Raw genomic sequence first — 24540 nt, forward strand, 5'->3', positions numbered from 1 at the left:
TTTCTTCCATAAGCTGTTTTGCTGATAGTGTTGTGTCATGGAACTATAAAAGTGACTAATGTAGATATCTACTCTTTTCTGTGTTAATTTTACTGAACATATTTATAAATTGTAGAAGTATTTTGGTGGGATCTTTTGAATCCTTTAAGCATAGAAAAATATCTTCTACAAGTAAGCATACTTTGATTTTCTGCTTTCCTGTTTGTTTCCCACTGATGATTTTTTTCTTTTCTCATTGCTTTGTCTATAAGCTCAGGTATTATGTTGAACAACAGTGGAGAGAGGGAACATCCTTATCTTAATAAGTTTTAATAAAATACTGTGAGTATCTTTCTTCATTGAGAATGGTGTTCAGTATGTACCTCTTATAAACCATCATTGTTATGTGGAGGTATGTCCAGGAGGTCCCATAGAACTTTTGCCACTGAAGGCCATCTGATTGTCCAAGGTTTGTGCTGCACTCTGGTGTAGCATGTCTTTGAGTCATGCTGCAGTAGAGTTCATGTTGATGCAGGTGGCATGCACTGCTTCCTGACAGGACATATGTGCAAGTGGGAGGAAGATTCAGTTGTATTTAAAGAACAGGCCACTGAGAATTTGACTGTGGTCCAGTGAGTATATAGATAACACCAATTAAATGTTTTCATACTGTTATTTTCATCGTTGTTGTTATTTTCATTTTTCCTTTTCTTTGGGTAGGGGAAGTTGAAAGAACTGGAACCCTGAGATCTCTGGAGAAAACTTCCTCCTTCTCAACATTCACTGATGCTCTGAGGTCCCGCAGACACACTCACTTTAGATGTCAATTCATCCTTTCCTGCCCTGGTATGTACTGGAGTCCAGACACACCAAGGGAAGGTGTGGACCATGAAAACTGTTGTATTCCATCCTTCTCCTTTCAGTGCACAGCAGGGCCTGGACCATAAGAGAAGCTCAAAACCAAACCAGAGGTGGTCACGGGGATGGGGAAGAAAACTCGGAAGTACTAAGAAGTGAGTGTCATCAGGATACAATATGTGACATTCCCAGGAAATAAATCCAAATGTTATATTGAAAAAATATTTAAATGACTTTTTGATCTAAACATGTCTTATTATACTCCATTTATTATTCTTCTGAGGATAAGAGACTTGATGTCCATTTCTTCAAGAGATGAGTCCCTTAGACATCTCCAGTAAAACATATTCCTGTCAAAACAAAAGAATAAACTAATAACTTGGGCAGACATCAGGACACTGAACTCATTATATTGAAATTTGGGGAAACAGAGACACTGTTGTCCTGACCCGCCATAATGATGCAGTTATGTTTGCTGAGTAATTGCAAGCCAACTCTTACCTTGTCAATACAGAAACCAAATTTCGGGGGTGGGGGTAGGGGTGGGGTCAGAGGTCTAAAGGGCACACTATAATAGGAAACAATTCGATGTTGTTTCACCATGTTATGGTTTGTTTTTGTTTTGCTGACTATCTCAGGAATAGTTACTTAAATAATAAATGAAGTCTCAAAAAAATTAAATGATACCAGAAGATATACCTTTCACACCCAAGGGTTGATAGGATTAATATTGTAAAAAAAAATGCATCCAATAGTAGAGATTCAGTGGAATCTCCATAAATATTCTAATGCAGTTCTTCACAGGACTTGAAGAAAATCTAAAATTACATACAAATAGAAAAAAATCTAGGAATTCCACACAATAATGAACAATTACGCACCCCTGCAGCAAGGAGCATTCCTGAATGGAGGAAGGTGACGGAATCAAAGTATACGCATGTATTAAATTACTAAACAATAAAAAATAATTCATATGTGGAATGTAGCCCTTTGTGGGTTTTTATTAGAAAGTTTACAGACAATAATTTATATATCTGTTGGTGCCATTAAAATAACCTTACGAATTATAATATTTCTTGTATCCACTTATACGTTTTTATGACACATCAATGTACTCATTTAATTTGTGTCAAATAGTAAAAAAAAAAGTAGTTACTTTTTTGAAGATTTAGCTTAACTAAGACAAATTAATTTATTGAAAAGTAATAGATTTTAAACACTTTATGTATTTGACATAAAAATACTCTAAATATATTAATTTGTGTTGGGAGAAATGTATATTATGACTTATAATATGTAGCTCCAATTTTAGTTCATTTTAAGAATTTAATAAAATATGTCCAGCTTCTAGCTTTAAATTGTGGTGATTTCAGCAATCTTCATTTTAATTCAGGAACTTAGAGAAAATTGAGTCAAATACTAATAAAGTCATGGTTATCTTGGATATTTTTGAATAAGAAAAGTAAGGAAGTATTTTACATCTCCTGGATACTAAACAATGTTCTGAGCAACAACAGATATTTGATATATATTTTCTCTCTAACTGAGGCACTAAACATAGAAATGTTGATAAATATCATGTTTTTAAAGTTATATATATATATATATATATATATATATATATATATATATATACCATGAATCATTAGCTATAAGATAATGACTGGAACTATTGGGATACTCTCATCAGTGTCACAAGTTACTGGCAAGCTCAAGACCTTTGGAACTGTGCATCAGATTAAAGCGCAAGCTGCCTCTCAGTGCAAGAGTAGCTTAGAACACTGTGCACTTTCAACAGAAATCTCCTTTCAACTATTTTGGGATCTGCACAACTCTCTTGAATTTTAAACATTATTTCTCCCTTACTTGGATGTGATTTTATTTGCCTGTCCCTTTTATTTATGTAACATTTTCTTTTCAGAAAAAAAAGTGCAGGGAGGCAAAATATTATTTAAGAAAATAAGGCACTTTAAGCACAAATGCATTCTGAGATCAATTATACAGTATATGTTTCTCATCCGATGTCATTGTGTTTGATGCTAAGCCATTTCACATACAGGTGGCAAAGCAAGTTTGAGGGCCATTGAACATGACTAATTCTACTAATGCATCACAATTACCGAGACACCTGTGCTAAATAACCTTGTCCTATTTCCAGGAAAATGAATAGTGCTCAATAACCCTCAAAATATCTTATTTCATGCTGATTCAGGTTTTTTAGAGCCATTTTTTTTTTTTTGGTCTGTGACATCGCTTCAGTAACATCATAACATGTGTTTTAAAAGTCAAAGGTTTTTGGCCCTATATATGTATTTGGATTATTCCAACTTAATATTCTTTTGGATAATATTCCCTTTGTCTTGAAGCACTTATCACAGGTTTTGTTTTTCCTGGTAGAGGGCAAAATGGTACTATTTGTTTTAAAAAGTGAGTCCAAATATTGTCACTCTGCCTATACTAGAGTTCCACACTATTAAATTTCACAGATGAGCATTAGACACTAAGAATGACTTGAATCACAGCTTCCTATTCCAATGCTTCGAAAGTCACCCATGTCTGATGATGTGTTAAATGGGAAAATCTTGTAAACCAGGAGGTTCCAATTAGAGGTTCATTTACCTTTGCACCAAGGTTGTGATGTACATTTGAATGATGCACCTGAATTATCCTCTCGATTTCAGAGTAAAAATAAAATGAAAAACCTGACATGGATTTTCACCTAGAAGTTAAAAACAATGTGAGTTAGAATATTTACAAATAATTTATAAACAGTAAAATTGAGGAAAGTTGAAATATTTTTTGAGAGTGAATAATGTAAGATTGATGAGGTGGTTCAGTGGGTTAAAGTGCTTATCATGAAAACCAGTAAACTTGACCTTATCTCCAGAACCCATGCTGGAAAGGAAGAAACATGTTCTAAATGGTTGTCCTTTGTGTCCTTTTACTGTCACAGTTCTACCACGGTATACTCATCGCCATACTCAGAAACTCACACAGATTTTACACACACACACACATATATATACATATGTATATATACATATATATATACACACACATACATATCAGGTGTTATATAATTACATATACATATTATATATTATATCTCAGGTGTAGATATATGTATCTGGTATAGATAATATATTCAGAAACAATCATAAAATATTATGTATAGTAAACTGTAGTTAAGGGCAAACTGATAATCATTGATGAGGGTACCGTGATAACATCCAACAATAGTTCTGGTTATATAGAATATTGGTAAATCTGTGCCACTTTATGTGGCAGTTGTGAAAATCTTAGATAACAAAGAGTTTTTGTTCTGGTTTGTGAACCTGACTAGTAGGAGATCCTCAGATACACTTAACTATTGGAGAAAGTGACTGTATCAAAGAATCAAACGTTTCATGGGAACAAAGAATTTAATTTATAAATGAGTATCAGACCAATATTTTATTTCAGAATGTAGGCAAAGTTCACAATAAAAAAGAGCTTTGAGTGAGTTTTCATGTTTATTCAATATCTAATGTAGGCATCAGCTTAGAAATACAACATAACCAGGTGAAGTTTTGACATCAGGAAATAAAGAAAATATCAGTAAATATTCAAGGATTTGAGAATAAGGAATGAGAGAAAAAAGTAATGCAAAAATTGAACTAATACTTGACAGTAGAGAACTATATACATCCCATTTATATACTTCAAACTGCCTAATATATTAAAAGAGAAAATATGATATTAACTGAGTTTATGAAAGTTTAATATCTATGTAAGTGTTAATATATGTAGATATTGATGATATCTCCAGCAAAAGAAGTAATGCTTTCATTTAATGTATATTTTACAGAAAAATATGCAACACTAACATTTCAAAGCTCCATTACCTGCGTTTTTCTACCACAAGAATGAAGCTAAAGTAAATAATTGTCAGCATTGTAGAACAAACATGCAATAGCAGCACTCAGAAGGAAGACACAGAGTAATCAGGAATTGAATATCATCCTAGATTACATGGGCAGTTTGAGATTAACCAAGGTATATGAAACCCTGCTTCAAGAGACAGAAAAAGACTAAAAGGTAACGGCAGTCACAATGTATTGTTTGTTTTACCAATAGCATCTACTTATGTGAAAGTATTAGATTTGAGTTACTTAATTTACTTTAATTTTCTTTGGAAGCAAAAACAGTTTATCAAAGCTTGGTTTAAATAACATATGCTCTTCTAGAAAGAGATAATGAAAGCGTATCTTCATAAAATCAACAATTAAGCAATAATCTTGCAAATTTGAGAAAGAGAAATATCATGAAAAATTAGTGATTCTGTTCTTTGTACCACAGGTAGCTTCTTGGACAATATTTTAATATTAAGGTCTACTGAGAAACATCATTAAATAATAATGGATATTAAAATCCACTGAGAAATTTATTCAGTAGATGGCAACAGCATGGAATTGTACAGCAGTGTCACTGAAGAACATTGACTGATGTGTTTAACTGTGGGGTATGTCCCACAATACAAAGATGCACATCTTAGAGATGGGATAGGATGATCTATTTCAGGCAGCACTCTAAGATACACTGCATCTTTGTGAACCGATAACAATAAAGCCATTATTATTGAACATGATTTCTTTTCTCAACTTTTGCTTTTCTACTGAGTGCTTCCATTTCTCTTAATCACACACTATTTTACCTTTGATGCAAAATTATTTCTTCCATAGTTTGTTTTTAAGACTCGAAATGCTTTTGTCTTCCTATAAAAACTTTCTATCACCCTGTTTAAAAATACTGGATATTGTCTTTATGCAACAAATCCTTTCTTTTCCATCCATTATAATTTTGTATGGAATGTCAAAGTTACAATATTTTCTCATAGAGTTAATTACAAATGGAGACATAACAGAATCTGATGACATTAAAAAAAATCATTAGATCCTATTAAAAAAAACCTATATTTAACAAAACTGGAAAATCTAAAGGCAATGGGCAATTTCTAGACAAACACCAGGCACCAAAGTTAAATCAGGATCAGATAAACTATGTAAATAATCTCATAACTCCTAAAGAAATTGAAGTGGTTATTAGAAATCTCCCAACCAAGAAAAGCCCAGGACCAGATGGGTTTAGTGCAGAATTCTATCAGACCTTCATAGAAGACCTCATACCAATACTGTCTAAACTATTCCACAAAAGTATAAACAGATGGAGCACTACTCAATTCTTTCTATGAAGCCACAATTATGCTTACACCTAAACTACAAAAAGACCAAACAAAGAAATAAAAATTTTTCTTATGAATATAAATACCTAAAAAGTACTCAAAAAATTCTCACAAACTGATTCTAAGAACACATCAAAATGATCATCCATCATGATCAAGTAGGTATCTTTGTAATAGTATACAATGTTAAAAGAAAATGTCTCAATGTTAGCATTAATTATGTAATATTACATTATATAATTATGTAATATTACAAATGAACATGATTTCTGTCATATAGTTTAGGACTCATTGGGTGCAGGCGATTTTTACTGAATATCAAAGCCATTGTGCACATAAAGTCACATGAGGGCATGCCAAGATAACTGTGGCTTACTGGCCACCCGTTAAGCTCTAAGACAACCTAGCTCGCTCAAGGGAGAAAAGCAGAAGAAATACACTAGGCTAGCTGATATGATGACCTGGATTCCATATGGGAAAAATAGATGGAACAAATACACACACAACTTCTGACTACATTTGTAAAAAACATAATTTTGGGGAACATAATATATTTACTTTAAGGATCTGTTTACTGCCTAATTGTCAAATATTTCCTTTTATTTCTCCATTTGTTTCTTACAGCATAAATATAATGGCCAAGTTCTCATTGCAGTTGACAACTAATTGAACATGAAGAAGTTGAGCTGGTGCCTACAAAGAACCTTTACCCTTACTTGTCAACATCCTTGGCACAAGACAGGATGGTTAAACACTATGAAAAGAAAAAGATAAACATGAAATCATCTTTAAATCCTCTGACAGACAATTGTTTCCTGCCTGCAAGATATGCTAGTGCAGTGACATAAAGTCTGTGGGAGTTACCAACCAATACCTTATTTGACTGAAGTCCCACTTCACAAGATGGAACCCATACTCAAAACTGCTATGTTTCCCAAGAAACTGAGACTGTATATACTAGCACTCTAAGGCAAAATTCTGCTGTTCTGTTAAAAGAACCATATCGATAAATAGACTCCTAACATCATTCTTAAATACTCATATATCAGTGGGTTATTAAGCCATCATCCGAGAAACTCCCTCCTGGACAAAATGAGAAAATATAGACAGACTCACAGCCATATATTTTAGACTTATAAAGCCTCACTACCATCATTGCTAAAACAGGAACTCAAAAAGAATTTTAACACCAATGAATACACAAAAGTGTCACGTGCCTAATGTCCCGCCAGTAAGAACGACGCACGGCAACAGGATTCTTCTGCGAACAAGCCTTTACTGTGTTACAGCTCTTCTTAGTGTTACAGCTCTCTTGAACAGGGACCCCGAGCAGCAAAGTCACTCGACTTATATACACAACAGTATGCTAATTATCTCTCAGGGATTGGTGGGGCATGGATCACCCCACTACTTGTCCTCCAGGGATTGGCGGAGAATGAATCACCTCATTAGCATATTAACGGTCAACTGACACCTGGTGCATAAACCGCACATGTGCAGTACCGCTGTTCACCACTAGACGGAGCCCTACATCTCATTATCATATGGCCACCCTAGCAAGGGGACAAGCCTGCACATGAGCAGTAAGTTGTGGACATCCAGACAAGGCTGGATGTTGGCGCCATCTTTGTTTCGCCACGCCGCTCTCTACATCTCCCCCTTTTTTGTTTAATAAAATGACTGGTCTAGATCTGGGTGTCATGTCAATCTTGTCATTGCTCCTGTCTTAGGTCGTTCCTTACGATGACTCGGCCTTACCCGTCGCTGGGTCACCCTATCGCCACCGGGCCCCGTGTCTTAGGTTGGTCCGAGTTCGAGGAAAGTTGCCCGTCCCTGGATACAATGACCCCACATGACTATGACAAAATGATCTAGGGCGAACTCTTAATCTTTCAAAGAGGCCAGCCATATATTGGGAGAAGCACCATTGTCAATGGCAGTCATAGCCTGGTAAACAACCACTTTGTATCTGGCATGTTCTCTTTTTAAACGGCCAATAAGCCAGAGACATACTCTGCATTCCAGGAGGACAATAGCTCCCCAGGCAAACATGCCTGCCCACTCCTTAAAAAAGGAGAAAGCATTGTTAATCCATGAGGTAAAGTCTTCAATTGTGATGGGGTCCAGCCTAGTGCTGTTGAGGACAGCAATCTGCATCAGCATTACCATTCCCAGTAGTACTAGTAGGGTTTGTATTCTCATCTTCAGGAAGAGCAGAAGGTAATTTTCGAGTCAAGCACTCAGGTACCCAAATTGGATTTTCTTGATTCTGCGGAAAAACACAAACAGCTCCCCTAGATCTAGAAATCACGGGATCTGGGCCACGCCATTCATCAGTTAAGGCATCCTTCTACTTTACTTCTGCATTAGTTATAGGTGTAGTAGCAGCATGGCGATCCGCAGCAGAGCGGCCATGCGCATCCAAAATTAAGAAATTTAGAGTAAAAAGAGCTAAAGAAAGTTGTTCTTTTGGTGTTCGGTTGCTGGCAAGTCCCTCTTTTTTTTTTTTTTTTTTTTTAATAAGCTCTTTTAAGGTACTATGTACCCTTTCCACAATTCCTTGACCTTGGGGATTGTATGGCAATCCTGTAGTATGTTTGACCTGCATTGTCTGGCAAAATGCCTGAAAGGACTTTGCAGTGTAGGCAGGCCCATTGTCTGTCTTGAGACTATCAGGCGTTCCCCAGGCTGCCCATGCCTCTAAGCAATGGCTAATGGCATTACGAGCCTTTTCACCAGTCATCAGAGTAGCGGGTATAATACCAGAACAGGTATCAACAGAAACATGAGCATATTTTAAATTTCCAAATTGAGATATGTGTGTGACATCCATCTGCCAAAGGGGACAAGCCTGCACATGAGCAGTAAGTTGTCCAGACAAGGCTGGATGTCGGCGCCATCTTTGTTTTGCCGCGCCACTCTTTACACAAAAGTAAACAAGGAAAAATTTCAGGAGACCTCAAAGCTATGAAAAAATTATAGAAATTATAGGCAACCTAGGAATGATGACAGTTGGGAGAAAAATAGTGATCCTTAGGCAAGAAAGAATACACAAATATGCTATGCAATACCAAATGGTAGCTGCTGAAAACATATACAGAATAATTGGCTTATATTTATGAATATATGTATTTTTGTAGATATATATGCAAACAATGATAAAATGTCATAAATTTGAAATAACAAAAAGGGATATATGGGAGGCTTTAGAGTAAGTAGAAGAAGAAACCACCCACCTCAAAAATATTAATCCAGAATTCCTCCTATCAGAAAGGAAATGCAGGGACAAAGAATAGAGCAGAAACCAAAGGAAAGGCCATTCAAAGACTTCCCCACCTAGGGATCTATCTGTAGACATGAAACCCAGACACTATTGCTGATGCCAAGAAGCACTTAGTGACAGGAGCCCAGTATAGTTGTCCTCTGAGAGGCTCTGCAAGAGCTGGAACAATACAGGTGTGGATATAAACAGTGAAACACTGGGCTAAGTGTAGGGACCCCAAAGGGGATGTTAAGGCAAGGAATGAAGGAGCTGAATGGGTTTGCAACATCATTCATAGGAAGAACAACAATATCAACCAATCAGACCTCCCAGACTCCTTTGGGCCTGTGAGCCTGTGATCTTAGGAGTTAGAGTGCTGCTGGGAGACTAGCTTTCTCAGGGCAGGTTTTTTTGTCCCAGTGCTGTGGGAAAGACTGAAAGAGCTGAAAGTGTTTGCAACCCCATAGGAAAAACAACTGTATTAACCAACCAGACCCCACCAGAGTTCTCAGGGTCTAAACCACCAACCAATGAGTAGACATGGAGGGAACCATGACTCCAGGCACATATGTAGCAGAGGATGGCATTGTCCAGGACCAATAGGAGGAAAAGCCCTTGATGCTGTGTAGGCTCATTTCCACAAGACATTGAGGTGGGAGTGGGTAGTTGGGAGTAGGAGCATCCTCATAGAACCAGGGGGAGGGGGAGGGGGTTTGGCAGAGGAGATAAAGTGGATAACATTTGAAATGCAAATACATAAAATATCTAAGAAAAATAAAATTAAAATGAAGTGGGATCTCACCTCTGGGTTGTGGGCTTAGGAAGCAGATTGCTCTTGGCAGACCTCTCTACATGCAGGTTTTAGAAAATGTTGACTTGTCAGATGTGAAAAGGGTTTCAGCTAAGGCCACGTGAGTGGTTATAGCACTCATTACTTGTGTTACAGTCATTTTCCTGATAAGGTCATAGTTTACTGTAGCTTTGCTCTGTGTCTCCTTGCTGGATAGTAACTCTTTTTTTTTTTTTTTATTAACTTGAGTATTTCTTATATACATTTCAAATGTTATTCCCTTTCCCGGTTTGCGGGCAAACATCCCCCTCCCCCCTCCCCTTCCTTATGGGTGTTCCCCTCCCAAACCTCCCCCCATTGCTGCCCTCCACCCATAGTCTAGTTCACTGGGGGTTCAGTCTTAGCAGGACCCAGGGCTTCCCCCTCCACTGGTGCTCTTACTAGGATATTCATTGCTACCTATGGGGTCAGAGTCCAGAGTTAGTCCATGTATAGTCTTTAGGTAGTGGTTTAGTCCCTGGAAGCTCTGGTTGCTTGACATTGTTGTACATATGGGGTGCGATCCCCTTCAAGCTCTTCCAGTTCTTTCTCTGATTCCTTCAACGGGGGACCTATTCTCAGTTCAGTGGTTTGCTGCTGGCATTCGCCTCTGTATTTGCTGTATTCTGGCTGTGTCTCTCAGGAGCGATCTACATCCGGCTCCTGTCGGTCTGCACTTCTTTGCTTCATCCATCTTGTCTAATTGGGTGGCTGTATATGTATGGGCCACATGTGGGGCAGGCTCTGAATGGGTGTTCCTTCAGTCTCTGTTTTAATCTTTGCCTCTCCCTTCCCTGCCAAGGGTATTCTTTTTCCTCATTTAAAGAAGGAGTGAAGCATTCACATTTTGATCATCCATCTTGAGCTTCGTTTGTTCTAGGGATCTAGGGTAATTCAAGCATTTGGGCTAATAGCCACTTATCAATGAGTGCATACCATGTATGTCTTTCTGTGATTGGGTTAGCTCACTCAGGATGATATTTTCCAGTTCCAACCATTTGCCTACGAATTTCATAAACTCGTTGTTTTTGATAGCTGAGTAATAATCCATTGTGTAGATGTACCACATTTTCTGTATCCATTCCTCTGTTGAAGGGCATCTGGGTTCTTTCCAGTTTCACGCTATTATAAATAAGGCTGCGATGAACATAGTGGAGCACGTGTCTCATTTATATGTTGAGGCATCTTTTGGGTATATGCCCAAGAGAGGTATAGCTGGATCCTCAGGCAGTTCAATGTCCAATTTTCTGAGGAACCTCCAGACTGATTTCAAGAATGGTTTTACCAGTCTGCAATCCCACCAACAATGGAGCAGTGTCCTCTTTCTCCACATCCTCGCCAGCATCTGCTGTCACCTGAGTTTTTGATCTTAGCATTCTCACTGGTGTGAGGTGAAATCTCAGGGTTGTTTTGATTTGCATTTCCCTTATGACTAAAGATGTTGAACATTTCTTTAGGTGTTTCTCAGCCATTAGGCATTCCTCAGCTGTGAATTCTTTGTTTAGCTCTGAACCCCATTTTTTAATAGGGTTATTTGTTTCCCTGCGGTCTAACTTCTTGAGTTCTTTGTATATTTTGGATATAAGGCCTCTATCTGTTGTAGGATTGGTAAAGATCTTTTCCCAATTTGTTGGTTGCCATTCTGTCCTAACCACAGTGTCCTTTGCCTTACAGAAGCTTTGCAGTTTTATGAGATCCCATTTGTTGATTCTTGATCTTAGAGCATAAGCCATTGGTGTTTTGTTCAAGAAATTTTTTCCAGTGCCCATGTGTTCCAGATGCTTCCCTAGTTTTTCTTCTATTAGTTTGAGTGTGTCTGGTTTGATGTGGAGGTCCTTGATCCACTTGGACTTAAGCTTTGTACAGGGTGATAAGCATGGATCGATCTGCATTCTTCTACATGTTGACCTCCAGTTGAACCAGCACCATTTGCTGAAAATGCTATCTTTTTTCCATTGGATGGTTTTGGCTCCTTTGTCAAAAATCAAGTGACCATAAGTGTGTGGGTTCATTTCTGGGTCTTCAATTCTATTCCATTGGTCTATCTGTCTGTCTCTGTATCAATACCATGCAGTTTTTATCACTATTGCTCTGTAATACTGCTTGAGTTCAGGGATAGTGATTCCCCCTGAAGTCCTTTTATTGTTGAGGATAGCTTTAGCTATCCTGGGTTTTTTCTTATTCCAGATGAATTTGCAAATTGCTCTGTCTAACTCTTTGAAGAATTGGATTGGTATTTTGATGGGGATTGCATTGAATCTGTAGATTGCTTTTGGTAAAATGGCCATTTTTACTATATTAATCCTGCCAATCCATGAGCATGGGAGATCTTTCCATCTTCTGAGGTCTTCTTCAATTTCCTTCTTCAGTGTCTTGTAGTTCTTATTGTACAGATCTTTTACTTGCTTGGTTAAAGTCACACCGAGGTACTTTATATTATTTGAGACTATTATGAAGGGTGTCGTTTCCCTTATTTCTTTCTCGGCTTGTTTCTCTTTTGTATAGAGGAAGGCAACTGATTTATTTAAGTTAATTTTATACCCAGCCACTTTGCTGAAGTTGTTTATCAGCTTTAATAGTTCTCTGGTGGAACTTTTGGGATCACTTAAATATACTATCATGTCATCTGCAAATAGTGATATTTTGACCTCTTCTTTTCCGATCTGTATCCCCTTGATCTCCTTTTGTTGTCTGAATGCTCTGGATAGAACTTCAAGAACTACATTGAATAAGTAGGGAGAGAGTGGGCAGCCTTGTCTAGTCCCTGATTTTAGTGGGATTGGTTCAAGTTTCTCTCCATTTAGTTTAATGTTAGCAACTGGTTTGCTGTATATGGCTTTTACTATGTTTAGGTATGGGCCTTGAATTCCTATTCTTTCCAGGACTTTTATCATGAAGGGGTGTTGAATTTTGTCAAATGCTTTCTCAGCATCTAATGAAATGATCATGTGGTTCTGTTCTTTCAGTTTGTTTATACGGATCACGTTGATAGTTTTCCGTATATTAAACCATCCCTGCATGCCTGGGATGAAGCCTACTTGATCATGGTGGATGATTGTTTTGATGTGCTCTTGAATTCGGTTTGCCAGAATTTTATTGAGTATTTTTGCGTCGATATTCATAAGGGAAATTGGTCTGAAGTTCTCTTTCTTTGTTGTGTCTTTGTGTGGTTTAGGTATAAAAGTAATTGTGGCTTTGTAGAAGGAATTCGGAAGGGCTCCATCTGTTTCAATTTTGTGGAATAGTTTGGATAATATTGGTATGAGGTCTTCTATGAAGGTTTGGTAGAATTCTGCACTAAACCCGTCTGGACCTGGGCTCTTTTTCGTTGGGAGACCTTTAATGACTGCTTCTATTTCCTTAGGAGTTATGGGGTTGTTTAACTGGTTTATCTGTTCCTGATTTAACTTCTATACCTGGCATCTGTTTAGGAAATTGTCCATTTCCTGCAGATTTTCAAGTTTTGTTGAATAGAGGCTTTTATAGTAAGATCTGATGATTTTTTGAATTTCCTCTGAATCTGTAGTTATGTCTCCCTTTTCATTTCTGATTTTGTTAATTTGGACACACTCTCTGTGTCCTCTCGTTAGTCTGGCTAAGGGTTTATCTATCTTGTTGATTTTCTCAAAGAACCAACTTTTGGTTCTGTTGATTCTTTCTATGGTCCTTTTTGTTTCTACTTGGTTGATTTCAGCTCTGAGTTTGATTATTTCCTGCCTTCTACTCCTCCTGGGTGTATTTGCTTCTTTTTGTTCTAGAGCTTTTAGGTGTGCTGTCAAGCTGCTGACATATGCTCTTTCCTGTTTCTTTCTGCAGGCACTCAGCACTATGAGTTTTCCTCTTAGCACAGCTTTCATTGTGTCCCATAAGTTTGGGTATGTTGTACCTTCATTTTCATTAAATTCTAAAAAGTCTACAATTTCTTTCTTTATTTCTTCCCTGACCAGGTTATCATTGAGTAGAGCATTGTTCAATTTCCACATATATATGGGCATTCTTCCCTTATTGTTATTGAAGACCAGTTTTAGGCCGTGGTGGTCCGATAGCACACATGGGATTATTTCTATCTTTCTGTACCTGTTTAGGCCCGTTTTTTGACCAATTATATGGTCAATTTTGGAGAAAGTACCATGAGGAGCTGAGAAGAAGGTATATCCTTTTGCTTTAGGATAGAATGTTCTATAAATATCCGTTAAGTCCATTTGGCTCATGACTTCTCTTAGTCTGTCGACATCACTGTTTAATTTCTGTTTCCATGATCTGTCCATTGATGAGAGTGGGGTGTTGAAATCTCCCACTATTATTGTGTGAGGTGCAATGTGTGTTTTGAGCTTTAGTAAGGTTTCTTTTACGTATGTAGGTGCCCATGTATTTGGGGCATAGATATTTAGGATTGAGAGTTCATCTTGGTGGATTTTTCCTTTGATGAATATTAAGTGTCCATCCTTATCTTTTTTGATGATTTTTAGTTGGAAATTGATTTTATTTGATATTAGAATGGCTATTCCGGCTTGATTCTTCTGACCATTTGCTTGGAAAGTTGGTTTCCAGCCTTTCACTCTGAGGTAGTGTCTGCCTTTGTCTCTGAGGTGTGTTTCCTGTAGGCAGCAGAATGCAGGGTCCTCGTTGCGTATCCAGTTTGTTAATCTATGTCTTTTTATTGGGGAGTTGAGGCCATTGATATTGAGAGATATTAAAGAATAGTGATTATTGCTTCCCGTTATATTCATATTTGGATGTGAGGTTATGTTTGTGTGCTTTCATTCTCTTTGTTTTGTTGCCAAGATGATTAGTTTCTTGCTTCTTCTAGCGTATAGCTTGCCTCCTTAAGTTGGGCTTTACCATTTATTATGCTTTGTAGTGCTGGATTTGTAGAAAGATATTGTGTAAATTTGGTTTTGTCATGGAATATCTTGGTTTCTCCATCAATGTTAATTGAGAGTTTTGCTGGATACAGTAACCTGGGCTGGCATTTGTGTCCTCTTAGGGTCTGTATGACATCAGTCCAGGATCTTCTGGCCTTCATAGTTTCTGGCGAGAAATCTGGTGTGATTCTGATAGGTCTGCCTTTATATGTTACTTGACCTTTTTCCCTTACTGCGTTTAATATTCTTTCTTTATTTTGTGCGTTTGGTGTTTTGACTATTATGTGACGGGAGGTGTTTCTTTTCTGGTCCAATCTATTTGGAGTTCTGTAGGCTTCTTGTATGTCTATGGGTATCTCTTTTTTTTAGGTTAGGGAAGTTTTCTTCTATGATTTTGTTGAAGATATTTACTGGTCCTTTGAGCTGGGAGTCTTCACTCTCTTCTATACCTATTATCCTTAGGTTTGATCTTCTCATTGAGTCCTGGATTTCCTGTATGTTTTGGACCAGCAGCTTTTTCCGCTTTACATTATCTTTGACAGTTGAGGCAATGATTTCTATGGAATTTTCTGCTCCTGAGATTCTCTCTTCCATCTCTTGTATTCTGTTGGTGAAGCTTGTATCTACAGCTCCTTGTCTCTTCTTTTGGTTTTCTATATCCAGGGTTGTTTCCATGTGTTCTTTCTTGATTGCTTCTATTTCCATTTTTAATTCCTTCAACTGTTTGATTGTGTTTTCCTGGAATTTTTTCAGGGATTTTTGTGTCTCCTCTCTATGGGCTTCTACTTGTTTATTTATGTTTTCCTGGAATTCTTTCAGGGATTTTTGTGTCTCCTCTCTATGGGCTTCTACTTGTTTATTTATGTTTTCCTGGAATTCTTTCAGGCATTTTTGCGATTCCTCTCTGTAGGCTTCTACTTGTTCTCTAAGGGAGTTCTTCACGTCTTTCTTGAAGTCCTCCAGCATCATGATCAAAAATGATTTTGAAACTAGATCTTGCTTTTCTGGTGTGTTTGGATATTCCATGTTTTTTTTGATTGGAGAATTGGGCTCCGATGGTGCCATGTAGTCTTGGTTTCTGTTGCTTGGGTTCCTGCGCTTGCCTCTCGCCATCAGATTATCTCTAGTGTTACTTTATTCTGCTATTTCTGACAGTGGCTAGACTGTCCTATAAGCCTGTGTGTCAGGAGTGTTGTAGACCTGTTTTCCTCTCTTTCAGTCAGTTATGGGGACAGTGTTCTGCTTTTGGGCGTGTAGTTTTTCCTCTCTACAGGTCTTCAGCTGTTCCTGTGGGCCTGTGTCTTGAGTTCACCAGGCAGCTTTCTTGCAGCAGAAAATTTGGTCTTAACTGTGGTCCCGAGGCTCAAGTTCGCTCGTGTGGTGCTGCCCACGGGCTCTCTGCAGCGGCAGCAACCAGGAAGACCTGTGCCGCCCCTTCCGGGAGCTTCAGTGCACCAGGGTTCCAGATGGTCTTTGGCTTTTTCCTCTGGCGTCTGAGATGTGTGTGCAGAGAGCAGTCTCTTCTGGTTTCCCAGGCTTGTCTGCCTCTCTGAAGGTTTAGCTCTCCCTCCCACGGGATTTGGGTGCAGAGAACTGTTTATCTGGTCTGTTTCCTTCAGGTTCCGGCAGTGTCTCAGGCAGGGGTCCTGCCGCTCCTGGGCCCTCCCCCACGGGAGCCCAGAGGCCTTATACAGTTTCCTCTTGGGCCAGGGATGTGGGCAGGGGTGAGCAGTGTTGGTGGTCTCTTCTGCTCTGCAGCCTCAGGAGTGCCCACCTGACCAGGCGGTTGGGTCTCTCTCTCACGGGGTCTGGGAGCAGAGAGCTGCCTGGATAGTAACTCTTAAATGTTCCTTAATGAAGCCTATCTGTATAGCAATGTTATATTGTTCATTCAGTTTATTTTAGAAGTCTGTACTTATCTTTTTTACATATAATTAAGTTATTTGATCTATATCTATCTACAGATATATCTATCTACATAAATACCTACATATATATGTATCTATATCTATATATTTACATATATATCTATCTACATATATAAATTTATACATATATATGTACATATAATGTATATCATGCCAATATCTCATCAAGCCAGAAATAGTGATGTTATATTGCTTGAAGCTGGCAGAATGACTAGAAAATTATTTCAAGACTGGGATAAGCCTGAGCTACAAAGCAGACATCAGGACATACTGGGTTATAAGAAAATTTTGACTGAATAAACAGTATTAAATAAAATTTTTCAGATGCATTATTTTCCTTTCTCTCATGCTGTAGATTACTTCTTCATTCATTTATGCCTTTCTCCAATGCTTCCTAGTTTGATGTAATGCTATCCGTAGGTCTTTTTCTTCATAGACTACCCTTTTATAGTCAGATACAAAGCCTCGACTGTTTGGCTCCCTTAGTTACTTTTCTATTGCTGTGATAAATCACCATAGCCAAGGTAACACCTTTAAAGGAAAGAGCTTACCTTGACTTATGATTTCAGAAGGTTAGATCACATGTTGGCAGAGTGAAGAAGTACATGAGACTTCACATTTTCTTGATCCACAACCACTAGGCAAAGGAAGAGAGATTTGAGTATCACAGGAGACTTTAGAAATTCAAAGTCCATCTGTCAGTGAGACACTCTGACCAACAAAGAGAATCCTTCTCATTCTGTCTTATCAACTGGACACCAAATAATCAAGCAAATACTCCCATGGGGCTGTTGCTACCTAAATCAATGTATCAACAATGGAAATAGAGCATTTCATTTTACTTCCTTTCCTGAGTGTTACAGTTTCTGGATTTTAGGTTCTTAATCCATTTGCTTTAATAGAAAGGTTTGTTACTTCTCTACAGGAAAAAAAAAGTTGCTTAGTTTTTGCAGTGCTCTCATATTTGGTAAACATATAACTGTACTTTAGATTCTGTGTGAACAACCTCTCTATTCATTCCAAAGATTTGCATTTCAGGAGAAGTTATGTTACACAGGATTCAGGACTGCAGCTTGAGGACTAAACATGGGCACCCCCCCCCTTTTCTTCCAGTTTGCCACCTGAGAAAACAGATATAAAGCAATCATTTATCACGCCAATGGGACAAAATGACTACCTAAAATGTTCTGAGTCTAGTGGTACTCTGAAGGGCAGAAATAAAACAGTAAGTCATATTGGAAATGAAACGAAGAATTTAAAAGGTAAGCTTCAGTGAAAATATACCCCCCCCAGCTTTTGAGTCTGCAATAGGCATGACAGCCAGTCTCTGCTTTCCTAAGCACTTCACATCCTATTCTAGTTCATTTATTCAGTGCAAGAAACTTAGTCTAATCTGCTGTTGGAAATGTGTCAAAAAAAAAAAACAAGCAAATGCTGACTGCATTTTTTATTTATACTGCTTATAAAAATAGCATTATGGTGCCAGACAGTTGTCTTATCCACCTGCCACTCTTCCTTCTCTCCATCATTATTTTTCAAAAAGTTGTTCCTCAAAATGTATTCTTACAGTAATGATTCTGCTTGTATGTGCTGTGGAGCACATTTGTATAAACCAAACTCAAAATTTAGGGCTTTTCAACTTCAGCTTCCATAAGAGAGAGAGTAAGGATTGCTGTTCATTTATCTTTCTAAACACAATAATCTAAACTGCTTGATTTCAGGACACATGCATTTCAGATATATACTTCATCAATTTCCATGAAGGAGACCATAAAAATGTCATGCATATCGGATATTATTGCTAAAAGGGATGGCACTGAAAGGGAAAAAATATCTAAATAAGAGCAAGCAGTTTTATGTCAGTGGAAGGTGTTAACATGCTGTAGTAAAACAACTTTTAAAATACCACTAAGTATTGTCTGTTGGAATATCTACTTATGTCATTGATATCTTATTACTATTAAACCTGAAATTCAAATGAACATTGTTTGTATATTATGCTATTTTTATAATGATTTTATTTTTAAATTTTATTTATTAATCACGTAAATAAAATTTCTATTTCAAGAATAGAAGCAAAAAGGTAGAAAATATTTTTTAAGATTCAAAAACTTTTTTTCTTATACCATATACAATTACAGTAAATGTAATTTTATTTCCAGTACTGACCACATGATAAAAATATACTTATAGTATTTTTAAAGAGGAATATAAATGCTATTTAGATTACTACCTCATATAAACTTTTAATTTATAAATAATATGGTGCAGAATTTTGTTCTACAAACTAGAAACGTCTAATTAAGATGTCCATATATTGTGTATTTTTACAGTTATGTATGAGACATAAAATAAAAAAGTAAACACAATTTTGAGATGTTTAATATTAAAACCCCCAAATTATTTCTGCCTATAGATATGATTTAACATTATATAACCAAATTACCTTAGCTTTTATATTGTTAGGAGAAACAGATGTGTAACAGTGACATTTATTTGCCTAATGTAATTGTTGTCTCAGAGGTTTACTCTTGAGTAAGCTCGTCCTTTCTATTTCTTTCTGACCTCTGGCTAGGTGGTTCAACTCAGCTGTTCTGGACCAAACTACTCACCAAGCTACCTGATTCAATCTGGGTTTTCTCATCTTCTTACTTAATTCCTCTGTTTGACTGACAACACTTGCAGTTTATTGTGATCTCCTGGCTCCTTCTACTCTACCTTCAACTGCCTCTCCTGACCTTCACTGAATTGCATTTCCTCACAGACAAACTCAACTCCACTGTACTCCACTCACTGTACTGACTCCCAACTGAATGACTCCCTCTCCCCTGCTGCTTTCCAGTAGCTTCTCCTTCCTATGCTCTTCTCAGGAGAGTTTTCATATCTTATCTCTGGTACCTTTTGTCAAATTTTTCTCTGATTCATCACTTTGTCAGCGCTCCACTTAGATGTCAGTTTCAAACATGGCTGCTTCCTTCTATGAACTAATTTTAACTTAAAGGTATGTGCTGTGTGTCTGTATTCCAGCCAGGGGGAAATTAGAGATGTGTGACACGTATACAATCCAGCCTGATCAAATAGACCAAAATTTTGTGGATGTTATCTTTTCCTAGAGTAGCCTTGTAGCTGGATTAAAAATCCTTTCTAAGGTAAAAAGACAATTTACTTAAATATACTCTGGTTCTATAAGCAATTTCTCATACATACACCTGTAAAAATTATTGGTTCAACATAGTCTTTGGTACCCTTGTACCCTTCCTTTGATCTGTAATGGATTCCCAACCACATGTGAGTAGATCTTTGCAGCACCCAAACTCGATCAGCAAGGAAGACATGATCAGAGGAGATCTTCTTCAAGCAGTTTTACTCAGGAACCTTGATACAATCTTCTGACCCTGGGGAACCCCCGCACCACACTTAAATAGCTAGCGCTGGCCAATCCCAGCAAGCCACGTGGGTCATGCAGATAGGCTGTCACTATGCGGAAGCTAGCAGGCAAGCAGGCATAGCCAAATAAGGACTTGTTTACTGCAAGGAGCGCTCACTGTTGGGAGGGTGGAAGGCAGAAACCAGAGCCATCTTTGAGGCGTGGCACATCACAGCTCCCTACAGATCTTCGTTAATGTTTCCCTAGAATTGAGTTATGCAATGCAAGTGCTACATGATCACATTCACTTTAGTTCTCTAAATGAGAGAAACTCAGAACCAGAAGTAATAACACTGAACCAGAGTCACAGATTTACAATTACCAAAACAAACAAGCAAATAAATAAAACATTTAAGATTCTTAACTTTCATTTAAATCACCCTACACAGCACTGTTTTCTTGGGTATGTATTAACTCTATGCTGTTTCTCTATATACACAGATGGCAAAATTCTCTCCTGCAGAAGGAATGGAAAGGGAAGTTTCTCTTATTTCAGTATCATCATATTTTAAAGAAATATATATTGATCACTTAGTTTAGAAAGGTGTCTTATAGATGTAAAAATTAATATAACTAAATCTCTGTGTTAATTTCTCAGAACCTTTCTGTTCAGAACCTTATTTGGAACTTTCTGAAGTATTCTGTGGCTCAGGCGTCCTTAGGCATGCAGATCCCACAGTGCTCAGTGGGTTCTGCCTGTTCCTGTCTCACTTGAGTGACAGGTAACACAAGGTAACACAAGCCTGTGACAACAGCTTCTACACAAGTCTTTTTTGGTTGTTCTCTCCAGAGTCAAAAGTGGAAGTGGCATTGTGAATAGGATCCATCAGGGTTGGATTATTTCTTGGGCAAGTCATTTGTCCAACAGGAAACTGGCAGAACCTGTGCCTCTGAACCATTGTCACAATCACAGAACAGAGCCCCAGAGAAGGGCTCCATTCTACCTTGTTCAGATACTATATGGGCCATGTACCCATTTTTAATGATTGGGGCTTCTACTGACTATAACAAATGTCTAAATGTGTTAAGGTTATAGCCATATGCATCAATGAAGGCAAACGGGTCCCTTGTAATGAGTCTAAGCTGTTCATTCTAGTTCATACAAAAGAGATATAAAAATTTTAAAAAAAAGTTGAAAAACACTAAGGCCAAAAACTAACTTAAAAATTTATAATTTCCTATGTAAATTGTCACTACTCCTTTAATAAGCTGTACACCTGTTAACAAGAAAATTGAACTAATTCCTAAAGTCTTGGTACTTAAGAAAACCAGTGGCCTCAAGTCTTTGTTGGATAAATTAAAAATAACTATTTAAGAGAGTAAGTATGTTTGCCTCGATTTTTGGTATATTCTTTGACTTATGCTAAATCAAGCCAGGAAATCCAGAGATATATAAATAATATATTTCTCAAAATGTTTTCCTTAAGCCATGCATACAAATTCTTCAAAAATTCTAAAGAAAATAAAATGTTAAAATTTTAGTCCCTCTGATAATTTACTGAAAACAAGGATGGGTTGCTTTGTGTTCATAACAACCAGACTTTCTATAAAGCTTTGGGTTTTTAGCACAGAAATATTCTTTTCCATACTTTTGTTCTATTCAGTGATTGATACCACTGTTGGATAAAGAGTGACAGTCCGTTTATATTTATAATAAATTTATTTTTAGTTTCTACATCTGTATTACTGAATATTTATGCAACACTTGCTATTTTAGGTAATTTTAAAAAAAAGATCAACCATAAAAGTCTCTCTACCAATAAAATAAATGAAACATGACATATGCGAGAATTATGATACATTTTCCAACTTGAGGAAGCATGTTGTGGAACCTAATGTGCTGATACGGTCCAGTGGAATATATATCTATAAAGGATCTCACATGTATTACCTTTTAGTATTAGATATTTCTGCCATGATATATACTAGGTAAATCAGTAATAATTTTTGTACATATCCTTTATTTTCTTTTTAAGATATGAAATACATGCAAAATGTGTTACCAACTTCTCAGTTAATCTCCCAATATATAAAGAATTTGGAAGGAAACACTTAGCTTCTTCCAAGAAGAAAAATCAAATTGAAATGAAAACAAATTGCTTTCCTTGAATCCAGTGGGTGACTGAGGTAGTGAGACATATCACCACTGGAACACAAACAAATAGGTTAATCTGGAGATTTGCAGATGTGTTCTGCCCTTCTGAAGCCTAAGACATTAGAGGAACAACCTGACAGAAGCCTAAAGGGAAGCACTGGCCAGTGGCCCAAAGCATAATGTGATCTAGATTGGGATTGAGATACTGCTTAGCTGAAACTTTGGAAAGCAATATATATTCACAAAAGCACCATACAAACATACACTAATTTCCATTCGTAACATCCGTGAATGTAAAATAGCCTTCACGATCATTATAGACTTCCTGAGAAAAAATTTTGGATGTCAACAGATTTGAAGGTAAACTTGCAGGAGGGAAATCTGATACATCCTACCTCAGGGTCATAATGTTTCCAATGTTTGCTTTGTAAGTTACCCTTCTGTATGATTCCTTAATTGAGTGTTATAAGAATAGAATCTTACCTTATTGGTTTTTTCCTAAACATAAATAATATTCTTCTAAATACACAATAATATAGAATATGTTTCAATACAGGAATGTTTTGAAAAATACAAAAATTATTTGATAAGCAAACCTCCAGTTCTCTCTAAGGTTCTAAAAATAAAGAAGATGTGAGAAGTTATTAGAGCCCAGGGGAGCTTAAGAAGCAGTTACATCATTTATCTTAATGCAACGGATGGCTTTCTTAAGCAGAGAAACATGTTATCATGTAAAAATTAAGGACAGTTGTTCCAATGTGGAATTTATTATACCACTGCATCCTCTGTGTTTGTTACTGAAATACACCATGCTTACATAAGATGCTAAGAGCAAAGACTAAACATAGATTTATAGGAACCCTTGACTATCATCACAGTTTCAATTTTCTTTAATTAAGAGTTACTTAAATAGTTTATTTTTTAAATGCATAAATCAAGAATTTTAGCAATTTCTTAAATGAGTGCCAGAGTAAGCTATTTCCTAATCCTTCCCAGTCAATTGGTAGTAACTAGTAAATTGCTAGTAAGTGCTAGTAAATGATCTGATTTTTCTAGTCCTAGGCTGGTTTTGCCAAATTCTGAAAACTGTCTACATTATTTAATAATGTGTATGATATTATAATTATCTACATTAACATACATATACAAAAATAATAAAGGCTCAAGAGATGTCTAGTGAGCTGTTTTTGACATCACAGTAACAGTCAGACAGACAGCCCCCAAACCAGCTGGCCAGACACCCTCACCTATTAGGCCAGAGTTGTAAGCCATTGAGACTGTCCCAAAAAGAAAATGTAAGTGGCAAAATAAAATGATATATGACGTTGTCTTCTAGCATCTACATGTGCACAGAGGTGCACACATGTCACATATACACATTTACACATTCACACAGATGTATAAATACATATATGTACACCTACACTCACACAAACACACACAGGAGCACATACAGATAGCAAAGAAAGGAAATGCTTTACCATATTCATTTGTTTCATGTACAGAACTTTTTCTTAGCAGTAGACAGTCAAAGGTCACCTCACTTTGATTGACTGCTTCTTGAACAAATCAAACCCCTGCAGATTCTTGGCTGGCACTCTCACTTTTAGCTAAAACCCGATCGCGATATGTTATTTTCCACTGATAGCTATTTGGATGATTTCCAGTTTTTAACTGTTCTGATAAATTGCGGAGGCATTATGCCTGAATCTTTATGTGGACACATGCTTTCAAGCATTTGAGTACATTCTGAGGAGTAAAATAGACAGACTGCTGGTAAGAGGATAAAAATGGTTGCCAGAGACAGTATGTAATTTTTTTTTCTCCTAGCAACATGAGTTCTAACTGTGCCCTGAGAGTATACCATCACTCTTGAATACTCTACACTTTTTAACTCAGCCATTCTAACATGTAAACACTTCTTTTCTGTGGTTATAATTTGTATTTTTCTGCTGAGTAAAAAGTTTAAGAACATTTTCATGTGGTAATGGATATTCATATATATTCTTTAGTGGGGTGCCTTCTGTATACTATTTGTTGGGAACTTTTGCTTCTCAGTTACTAAGTTATTAAAAT

The 24540-nt window shown here is 37.1% G+C and overlaps 1 long non-coding RNA gene across 1 annotated transcript; it reads right to left on the reverse strand.

Moving 5' to 3' along the window:
• Positions 1-1088: 1088 nt before the first annotated feature.
• Positions 1089-17581, reverse strand: LOC102552277 (uncharacterized). The gene is made up of 3 exons (XR_358981.5): positions 17494-17581; positions 3457-3556; positions 1089-1187 (listed from the first exon to the last, which is right to left on the reverse strand). It is a non-coding gene; the product is annotated as an uncharacterized LOC102552277 (long non-coding RNA).
• Between the last annotated feature and the right edge of the window lie 6959 nt (positions 17582-24540).

This window comes from Rattus norvegicus, chromosome 13 (genome assembly GCF_036323735.1).
Source record: "Rattus norvegicus strain BN/NHsdMcwi chromosome 13, GRCr8, whole genome shotgun sequence".
NCBI classification, from domain to species: Eukaryota; Metazoa; Chordata; class Mammalia; order Rodentia; family Muridae; genus Rattus; species Rattus norvegicus.